The 11,428-nt window shown below is 38.7% G+C and overlaps 1 protein-coding gene across 5 annotated transcripts in view; it reads left to right on the plus strand.

Annotated features, from left to right (window-relative positions):
• The window catches only part of npas2 (neuronal PAS domain protein 2), a 54,870-nt gene that overhangs the window by 8,139 nt on the left and 35,303 nt on the right, over positions 1-11,428 (plus strand). The window contains exon 2 of one of the 5 annotated variants that reach the window (XM_046039390.1): positions 10,699-10,734. The exons of 3 other annotated variants lie outside the window; for them this stretch is intronic. The gene's annotated coding sequence lies outside the window, so the exon portion shown is untranslated. Of the gene's footprint in view, positions 1-6,258; positions 6,284-10,698; positions 10,735-11,428 lie in introns of those variants that run through there. One more of the 5 variants, XM_046039391.1, reaches the window with a different exon arrangement.

Below are 11,428 nucleotides of genomic sequence, written 5' to 3' on the forward strand. Positions count from 1 at the left end.
GTTACGGTCTCAGTCTGAAGCGGCTTTGATTTGGATCACACTACCTTGTTTCTTACGACCCGCCCTTCTCTGCTTCTGATTGGCTAGTAGTCCTTACCTGGGAACTGCGCATGTGCAATTCCCAACAAAGATTTTGTACAAGTAAGATGCATCACTCTGTAGCTCAAGAGCGGAGCGTACAACACAGAGGGTGAAAAGAGGAGCTGAAGCAATGTGCAGTATGATAAAAATATGGTGTTTTTTGAAAATTAAAGCCATGTAAACCTGTTCTGGTACAACCCCTAAATAAGATTTTGAACCTGAAAATGAGCATAATTCCACCTCTTTAAGGCTGTGCGTAACATTATCCTATTCCTCACCTCATCACTTTCCTAAAAACATCCTGTGTTCCTTCCTTTGTCAGGCATGCAAACTCCTCACCTTCTTGGGAAATTCGCCGTTTTGAAACCAAAATGGGTCATCAACGTGATTTGTGCAGATCCGATGAGAAAATATTTGAAGGGGGTGGGATCCGTCGTTTCTAAGACCGCATTTAGGTCTCTACCGAGTCCTCTCTCTAACATGAGCTTTGCAACTTTACAACTGGCTGTGCCTAACCAATCGTCACTCCTAATGCCTCAACCAACAGCCAATCAGAGGCACCATAAAGCAGGTTTTTTTTCTAGTCCGCTACACTGTGGAGTCTGACAGCTGAACATGTGATGACGGTAAAAGACTGCCGAACGAACTGTCCATCGGAAACAAGCCTGATGTAAGACAGAAGTAAGCTTGCTTACAATGTTAACTGTCCTGTCAGATACAGTAATGTTGTTAAGTTTATAGCCGCTGTTATTTGCCAGTAATGTTAGCTAAGATAATTGTTCAGAGAAGTGGCAGCGACCTGGATGTAATGAGGGCTAACGTCAACAAGATAAAACGTGTCGGTATCTGTGTTATTTACACTGAGGAGGATGGGGACATGTCCCCATCATTTTTTGAAAGCGTTTGGTAAAATTGCTTTGAAAAATAGCTTGCAACATGAAATGGTAAAGAACAAATGAAAGTGCTTTGAGAAAGGTTTATTTGCACTTATTTATTTATTTTTTAAGTAAGAATAAACAAGCTACTGATTATAAAATGACCCCAAAATGTGCATCACCAGTCAGTAACTTTAGCAACTTCTTTTCGTTTCTTTTTGCCCAAATTTTCCATTCTCTCCCTGTGAACATGACGAAAGGGGGGGGGGGGATTAAATCATGCCTGCATGTTGACTCAGCAGTGAAGATATTACATGAGTAAAGTTGATCTACAGGAGGAACATATGTGAAAGCAATATAGAATGCCTGAGAGCTGCACTGCATTAGATTCTGTAATACTTACAGATTTTGAATTGTCACCTGCCACCTGAATTTTGTGTTTCCCTTTACATAAATGAAAATATTTCCACCATAAATTGATGTAGCCCTGCGATGGACTGGCGACCGGTCCAGGGTGTACCCTGCCTTTTGCCCAATGTAAGCTGGGATTGGCTCCAACCCTCCCGCGACCCTGTACACAGGATAAGCGGCTGACGATGGATGGATGGTTGGATGGATAAATTGATGTAAGAAAGGCAGAACAGAACAAATTCACTAAGTACTGGTAACTTCAATAAATTTGGCATAAAAATGATACAGTGGCATTTTGTAATAGAAGTATAATAAAGTGATGTGCTGTTATTATCATCATAATTCTTGGGTTTAAATAAGATTAATTCAATACGGAGGCTGGTATAAAATACTATTGGCATGTACTCTGTAAGTCCAAGGCTGTCATCTGAATTGAGCTTTTAGAATAAGGATTGCTAAAAGTTTTAGAAAACCTCTTCTCCTCGATGTGAAGGCCAACCCACAGACCACATACATATGTTTTGGTATTGCACCAGCCTTGTTACATTCTGGTTCAGTGTTTGTGATGCAGTCTCTCACAACTCATCTTGTTCTACAGTTGGATTTATATCAAAAGCCTGCTTGAGTGGGCATTTACCTACTTTATTGTTAGAGAACTTATCCTCCTCTGCTGGAAGCAATCGTCTCTACTTAACTTCAGAAGATGAATAAAAGACACTATGTACCTCTTGAAACTGAAATCAAAGGAACAACATAATAATTAATGAATTACAATATGATGAGTGCCTGCAAGCTTCTCATAATAAGAAACATATTTACATACTCATTTCTTCATAGATCTTTCTATATTGGGTTCAAGTTGCTTTATACACTACATCTTTTGGTCCCTTAATGGACTCACTGGGGTACTTAGGGGATAGGAAGCTGGGTGGTGGGTTTTATGTGTTAGGGACAGGGGAATGATGTAGTCCTTAAATGTCCCCTCCAGACATGTTTTAATATAAAATACTAATTTCGTTTTCCCACAAAAAGTTCTCAAAATAACATCTACTCTTTCTTCCTTGTTCATTCATTCCAAGTCCATTCTGGAGGTTTAAAGTTTCTACATCAAGTTTTTTATAGGGGACATTGATTTGGTTCGAAACCAGATGTCACAAAATGAATTAGTATGCACACGTCTTTAAGCAGCAGATGTCTTCTGGTGTCAAACTCTGCACATAGTGCATCATTCTGCACGGTGACGGTCAATGAGCAGAACACATTTCTGAGTGGAGCGGGACTTTAAATAGTTTATAGTACTGTTTTATGAGCTTTGCTCCGTTTTACATCTTAATTTGTGTGTGTTTGACTTGATACTCATAGTGCACTGCATATTGCCACAGTACTCCGTGTGAACGCATTTGTAAACTCAAAATATTAAGTGTAAGTATAGAAGGGTGCAAATTGAGACACACTACTGGATTGCAGGCTCTACATGGCTTGTCATACATTTTTTGAAAAGTGAATAGTTGTTGAATCTCCAGTAAAGACATATGTACTATTTTAGGAGCCTTTGAAGAGAAGCAAGTAGTACGACAGACAGACATGCTGATTATTAACATCAACCTTGGATATTCCTTTTGCTCCATATTGCACTATACTGATGTGTGCCTTGGTTAATTTGGCTCCATTTGGCCGGTGGTACTACAGTATGTTGCACATGACTCTTGAGACTATGACTGGTATTCATGTCACCCTCTTTAACCTTGTAACTATGACAGACAAAATGTTCAGCTCCAGTTATATAACTGCCTCTACAGACGTCATCGTCCTTGCTGCTGTCGCTGATCTCTTGCTCCAAAGCACACAGTCATTGTCCTCAGTAGCTTCAGGCTCAGATCCACTGGGGCATGATTAAGACATTTAGCTGCTTTACAAAAAAAAACTTTGGCTGTAAGACTTATCACATTATGTGAATCTGCTTTCTTTCTTTTTATTTGTGGCATGGAATGAGTGGCATTACCAGAGAAAAATGTGAACAATATGTGTGAAACCTTTTCAAAGACGCTGCAGAACTACACTAGGATCTCTATTAAGCAAAAACAAAATTCACGCCGGTGACCTGACATTTTCTGAGTGGCTTTTAAGGTAGTTGACTTCATTCAAAGTAGCGAAGATCTCATCTACATAAATGAGGTTCATTAAGTATCAGGTGAAAACAATTTAGCCACTATTTAAGTGCTACATTGTCGGCTGCAGAGTCATTTTTATCTCTTGTCTTGAAGACTCTTTATTTTATATAGCTGATTTACAGGACTTGAGGTTCAGCCCTTTATCTTTCTTTCACGACAAAACGTCAATTTCAAGAATCAGGTGTGGCTACACTATGTATTGTTGATGAAAAATTGAAAACAATAATGGTTTCACAATATGTGTGGGCCCGGCCCCTGTGTCTGACATAGATGTGATTCACGTCTTTAGCCCAGGGTGTTGCCTGCATGTGCATTACGACTCTGTTTGTTTTTGTGGAGCAAAATACACAACACCGAAGAAGATAGATAAACGAGCATATCAGGTCTGATGCTGAAATGAAAAGGGCACTCCCAAATGGATTCCTCATTCCTTTTATGTTCAGTAGGTCATCTGCAGTCTGTAATGTCAAGAGGCAAAACCTGATCATGCTTAGTGACGCTGAACCAGTGTGACCCACCTCTGTGATTTTATTTTCAGGCTGGTTCCAGAAAACATCAATAGAAACCTGAATTTCTTACATTTAGCCAAGACAAACTGATACTGTGACATGGATATGCCGGCACATACAGTACAATGTACAGGTTTTCCCATTTCCTGGGGATTTCAGTGATTTATATTCAGCATCTATTGAAGTATTTTGTTGTATCTCACACACAAGAACCAGTGATACGTTCGGGAAACATGTAGGGAAATTTTGTTCTTCTGTCCACAGCGGGGCCAGAGGACAGGGTCTTTTAAAGGGTTGGAAGAGATTTGCTCAGGGACACTTCAGCGGGGTGAAAAATTCATGAATCATTATCATAGTGAAGCATGATTTCTACCCTCACGACAGCAATCTGCTTCCCTGCGAGCATGAACTGTTATCCTGAATAATGTGTGCACACAATTGCACTCACAGAGATTGTGGTCTTTTTAAGCATCCAAATTAGCTGTATTTCACCATACTTTAATCAGGGATGAAGTATAAACCGAGTGAGTCAACACTCAGCAAATGTGAAAAATAGTCAGTGTAATTATTTTCTTTCCAGACGGCTAATGATCCAGCCTTTTATCATTAAAAATGTAGATGTTATTAACCCACTTCCTTAGTCAGGCATCTATTGTGATTATAAGTGAACTCGTTTTTTCCGTTAACAGGCCCTCAGGTGAAAAAAGATGCCATCTACAGCTGATTTTGTGTCGTATTGTTCAACAAAAAAAGGTTAATTACCTTAAAAAAATATATGAGAAAGGATCGTGTAGTGTCCGCTCTTTCAATCAGGGGAATGAAAAAATGTCTAGAGTTGTGTACTTTTGGTTTCTGTGGATTACAAATAAGAAAGAATGGATATTTGATCATAGTGCTATTCAATATTCAGCTATTTGTATACCTGTTTCTTGAAAGAGATGAGTGCCTTTTATTATAAGCTACTTTCTTCTCCAAAGAGAAACCAGAATTTAACAAGAGAGATTTGTGTGCTTTTAGGAGGAAGCTTTGGAAATATGGACGGCAGTGTTTCATAACAAGGAAAATGAAATAGCAATAGATAGAGTGGAGACATACGGTAATTTTTTCCATGGACTGCCTGCAAAGGGCTACTTGAGTTCACTTGCAGAGTCTGTGCAAAAGAGACTGGCTGGTTATGATTTTTACAAACATTCACTGTTTAATTCATAACAGTGATATTATTCTGATTATCAGCTAGAAATGTTTCTTTGAAGGCATTGTAAAATAATCAGTACCCTTCCACAGCCAGGAATTTAATCAGAGGTGTGAGCTTGAGACAGCGGTACAAAGAAAGAGCTGCATTGCCCTTTCCACCCATGCCCTAGAACTGTGACCCACATACTTGCTCACACACTGCCTTAGGCAATTGTATCTCTTCCAGCAGCAGACAATAAGGCCTGGGATCATTTGATGATTCCTTTAGAATTTTTGAAGAGAATATAATTATGAGGAAATTTGAGAGTAGCTACACCTGGTGAAAGGATGTTTGTTTTATAGGTCTGCTTTCTCATTGAAAGAATATGGCCACCCACATTGAGGCTGCGCTGTGTGGTGAATGTGTAATTACAAGGCACATTGGGTAAAGCATCACCAAAATCATTCACAAATGTTTTTTGTATAAGCATGAAAAGAAAACATAGAACTATTGAAAGAAACCTACATGAAATGTACTGTTAGAGTGAACAGCATTGACCACTGCACACTAATTAGGAGTAATTCACTTGTTTTTAGTTATTAAAGTAACATTATGTTGTAATTATATCTTTAAATAACAGCTTCAAAATTATTTTGATGGTACCCTGACAAGTAATAGAGTGAATGGCGTCTCTGTTGTCACCACTCCGGGCTTGCTTTGCCAGCTACTGCACTATGTAACATTGGAATCCCGGTCAGGACATTTATCACAACAAAGGTGTAAAGCTTTACAGCACCAAAACATCTCTTCAGCATGCAAGCTATAAGAAGAAGCAAAAAGTATTTTAATTTACAGTGCAAGTTCTTAGGAAGAAACTAACTTGTATTCTCTATATCATGGAAGAGGCTGCGAAGAGACCGAAGAAGACCGTTGTCTGAGGAAGTAAGGAAGAGAAAAAGAGAGAGTGATGAACAAGAGACTGGACAAGAGTAAATATCGGACTGGCTTTTACTCTGAATGGATGCAAGACAGATGCAAGCTTGCCTTCTTTCTGTTGGACTTGTAAGTTCTAACTTATTAGCTAGCTTGCTGTATCTTGTGTCGTTGAACTTGCTTGATGTTTGCCTGTGTTAGCAAAGTTGTTGAAGCAAAATCAGCCAGAGTTTTTACAGATAGAGGTTAAGCCACTAGCGATAAATCTCAAGTTAATGTTAGTAAATGTACTAGATAACACACTCGGACATCGGTAACATTACTGTAATTGCTCTTGCGTCGGTTGCTGTCTAGCTTTGTTGGCTAGCTTGCCAGTTTCAAGCAACGTTATGCTGCTGCTGTTGGTGAGTGGCTACCGTGTCATGCCCTAGGGTAACCCTTAACCAGGCTCAGGAGTTTCAATGGACATAACGTTAGCTAATGGCAGAGGTGAAGAGACGGAAGAGGACGTTGACGGAGGAAGCTAAGGAGAGAAAAGGAGTGTGACCAAGCAAGAGACTGCAGGATGTTGGTGAGAGCTTTCGGAAATAAAGGGCTGCAACACAGATCTGGCAGTCCTTCTGTGTGTACACAGTTGGACTAGTAAGTAATATTGTTATATCTTACGTTGTCACACTTGCTTGATGTTTGGCTGTGTTAGCAAATCATAACAAATGCACGTGTACGGCTGTCCTTATTTACAACAGTGGTGAATTACGCTCAAAACATTAGGGGCTCTAAATCGCACAAAAAAACAAATCTTACATAAGGTTGCTTTAAGTATTATTCATTTGGTCTATGAAATGTCATTTGACATGACATTTTAATCAGAGCCCAGAAATTATGTCATCAGGTCAAAGTGTCCATAGCTGGAATACTGTCTATAGCTGTAGCCAGCATATGTCGCTGGTATTTTTGCTTGCTAATTTACTTTTAAACTGCACTGTGACAGGATTGTCCAGTGTGTAGAGCTCAGTGAGTGCAGGGGTTCAGCTGTTGCCCAGGGGAGGATTAGTGTGAAGCTGATGTTTGGTTGAGACGGACAACGCTCGTGGGAAAGCACTGCTAAGGAGGGGCATGTTGATTTGTTTCTTTTCCAACCAGTGCCTTTTTTCCACTGAGTACTATGGAAGAAAATGCTGTTCAGGAGGAGAATGTACCAAATTGTCCCTTATGTGTTGTTTTTTTTTTTCCAATTTCCTTGCTTGGCTGTTGGGTAACGTCTGAAGTTGTAACCATTGCTTCTCCATCTATACTGAATTACATGGTGCAAAATGTCCTTGACCTGAACACTGTGTAACTTCAAACCAGCCAACAGCGACAATGGGCTGAAGAATGGTTGTGTAAAAATTAGACACCATTTCTTGTGATTTTCTTCAGTTGCTGCAGGAAGAACATCTGCTGATGTGATGCTCTTATCTTTCTGGGTAAAGACAGAGCCCAGGAGTTTGAAGCATTAATCAGCAATGTCAGTATTTTTATTATGTAGTTATTATCGGCAATTATCTAAAATAAGCTTTTATTGGAGTTATCTTACCTCATCTACACAGGGCTATGAGAAACTGTGAATTACGTTACTTATTGTCCTTTTACCTATTCATATTTTCAGACCACCCTGCTGCACTTCATGTCTTATTTTATTAATGTCTTTTGGGACATTCTTTACATCAAATATTATTTAATATTAAAAAGAAAACAGGGAATTGTTACTTCAAAGCTGCAACAGTAGATCATCTCTTTAGCCCATCTTGTATTCCAGTAATAAATCATGTATAGCTTTAGCGTACTGTGTGCTGAGAAGATTTAGGATGTTATAATGAGGAACCAAAGCATACAGCGAGAACAGTTGCCTGCCACTTTATTAAAATTTCATCAGAAAATTGGTGTTTGCTGTGTGTATGAAAAATCGCCTAGACTTGAAGAAAATGTAAACCAGTGACTTGATGGTCATAGCTGCCTTGGCTGGGGGGGGTGGGGTAGGGTAGACACCACACATTGTTACCATGGGAACACAGAGCGAACAGCAGTGCCATGGTCCAATTAATGACAGTCAGTGCTTCAGCAGAGGGCCACAATGACATCATCAATACCAGTATAACAGATGCAGCTAGAGGCAATATGGCTTAACGTATGGGAGGTTATCATAATAAAGTAGATTATTGATGTAAAGGAAAGATAAGCAGTCTGGACAAAGGTACAGAATGTAAATCGCCCAGCACTGAGCATTTATTACGTAGTGAGACCTGCTTATGAGCACTAAATGTCATCTCATCATCCAATAGCATGACCTACATAAAAGAGCGGAACTAATCTCTATGTAGGCGGATGGTGAATAATGCAGTAAAATGTGGGAGATCTTTATGAATCTTAGATGTCTCATGCTTGTTGGTTGCTGGCATAGCAACAGTTTAGTTCAGAATGATATAATCATTGTGGTATTGTTCACTTTCTTATCATTGTTTTGGTACCATATTGTGTATACAGTGTGGACTGTAAGCAACCATATTATGGGGTAGGTTATTATTTTGACCATCATTTGATTAAAACAGTCTTTCATTAGTTTACTTATTTTGGCATTAATGATTTTGTTATGTTAACAAGTGGCAGCTGTTCCTGCATTAATATACCAGTTATTCAAAGCTATCACTTTAGATGTACAGCATGTTAACTGACATTAAGTGACAAGACTAAGATCTATCTTAGCTTAGCGTGTTAGCATGCTACCATTTGCTTATTAACATTAAACACACAGTACAGCTTAGGCTGATGGGGAAGTCATTAGTTTCGTAAGTATTTGGTCATGATCAAAGTATTGGAATAAGTTATATTTTTGACCTGATGATGGCGCTTGATGAAATGGCACATTTCACTGTGTGTTGATAACTAGCTATTACTATTTATCCTGAGAGGGACATGAACATACTCAGTTTCACGGCAATCCGTCTTGTATAGTTGAGCCACAAATGTGAACCTGAAAGGAAAAGTCACATTGCCAATGTCATTAGGATACATCGTCTGGGAGCCGTGACCATGCGTGGACCAAACTGGTAGACTGCCTAACTTGACCAACACTGTCTACCTTAGAGCCATGCTGCTAGTGTGGCTAAAGTACACTAGTCTAATCATGGTAAACCACCAAGTGTAACTGTAGTAGAGCAGAGGGTCCCATCCTTGCTAAATAAAAAAGAAAAATATTTGTCAGGTACGGACACTTATTTATGTCCATGAAGGGCCACAGGAGGAAGTCTTTGTACTGAAAAAGAATTGATAGGTCATTTGCCTTTCCCGTCCGTTTGGCATCCTTTGGTATAAAACAACCACAAACCAGACAGGTTGGTAAATAAAGTGTGCTGTGTGCAGTTTATTGACATCACGTTGCATGTCTTCTGGCTGATTAAGGTCATAGTTTTTAGACAGTTAACGTCTCATCACCCAATAGAGCCACTGTGTCTCTGGGGTCTAATTATAATTTCATTTTTGCAGTTCTGCATCACTTATTTATCACTTTGTAATTTCTACGAAGCAAATTGTATTGAATCTGTCTGTATGAAATGTCTTAGAAACATGTATTATATTATATTTATAACTCATGAAAACTTCAGTACTTTCATTTGGGCTTAGGAGTTTTCAAAATCTGATAGCATGATAAACCAAGTCAGGTTTTGCTATCTGACTTCTTGCTTCAAGCATCTTTACATTTGATGATCAAAGATGTGTTGATGTTATCATTTGTACAAGAGTTTGCTTGCTTTCTAGAGTTTGAGAATATCTAAGACCTATTTATTTTTTATTTACTAAATTAAACTAACTTTAAAATCTGCAAATGCTTTGCTATTTCACAGGAAAAATCAATTTAGCAGTGAATTCTGGATTGATCTAGTTATTGCAGTGTTTAGATATGGATTTATGGTTATCAAAACACAAGGGAATGTACTGCAGTGTTGCAAGAACTTTCTGACAATAACCAAAGCCTCAAGAAACCATTATCGTCCGTTATAATCCAAACATAAAATATTTTAATTTGACTAATTGAATAAGCTAAATGAAAACATTTAACTGTGCAAACATGGGTTTACATGACAAAAAATACAAATCTGAAAATGAAGAGAAAATGGTTGCTTTCAAATCTGATTTATTTAGCAGAACAGCCAGCAAATGTAAATAAATGTTCATAGCCAAAACTCTGGTAAGTAATCACACTTGACTGAAATATAAATGATGCCTATCATTTACCTAGGCCTATAATTAACATTTAACTCCGCAAGGATGGCTTTCATATGAGGCCACAAACAAGTACACAACTGATCGTTGCTTTGGTCCCACATCAATAGAAAAAGTGCTAATAGTAACAAGTTTGACACCAGATACAGTACAGGCTTACTAAAACATGCATGGCCTGTAATTTCATACTCTTTGTGTCTATTCGAGGTGATTGAATGGAATAGTTTGTTTTCGCTCTTAGTTTACACTGGCTGACTGCACGTTTTGTATTGTGTCTTTGTCAGGTGTCTACTTTTACTTCCACATCAGAAGCAGACACGGTACTTGATCAGCTAACACTTTCATAATAAACATGGACTAAGCGCACTTCACAAGTTATAGGCGTCATAGATTCCTCTAATTTTGTACCTGTTGGAGCTGCCAAAGATTTAAGACTCCATTGAGCACAAAGAAGCAGCCATTCAGTTCACTGCAGGACCAGAGAGATCGGCTGTGCTGCTGTTGCTCCATGTCTCACAAAAGCTGGATAAACTGGCATCACATTGGTACCACATCATAAGCCTGATCAGTCATCAAAATCTGGACTACTACAACAGCTGCAGTCTGAATCAGCTGTGGGAAACTGTGACTCATTACATGAAGACAGCCATTGAGACAAGTGGTCTGCAAATGTAGCTTTGCTACATACACTGTCTCAAGCTCATGGACTACTGGAAAGAAATCATAAAATGTTGAATAATGAGGGCTGGCAGAGCCAGAGGCTGCCATTTGGTTGGCTTTGGCTTTGAAATCATGATCTCACAGACTGTTTTCTGTTTTAAGTTTAATGTTGGAAAATGCTATAAACACATATATAGGGAACTTAAAATGTGTCACCTGTGCAGCTCAGGTTGAACTGTAAACACTAAACATATTATCTAATATGTCTAACATCACATCTTACAACTTTTACTTGACATTTTATGGGATGTGTTTGAAAGGGAAACAGATGATTGCTGAAAATGTTTGTCTATT

Source organism: Micropterus dolomieu, linkage group LG23, assembly GCF_021292245.1.
Source record: "Micropterus dolomieu isolate WLL.071019.BEF.003 ecotype Adirondacks linkage group LG23, ASM2129224v1, whole genome shotgun sequence".
Classification (NCBI taxonomy): Eukaryota; Metazoa; Chordata; class Actinopteri; order Centrarchiformes; family Centrarchidae; genus Micropterus; species Micropterus dolomieu.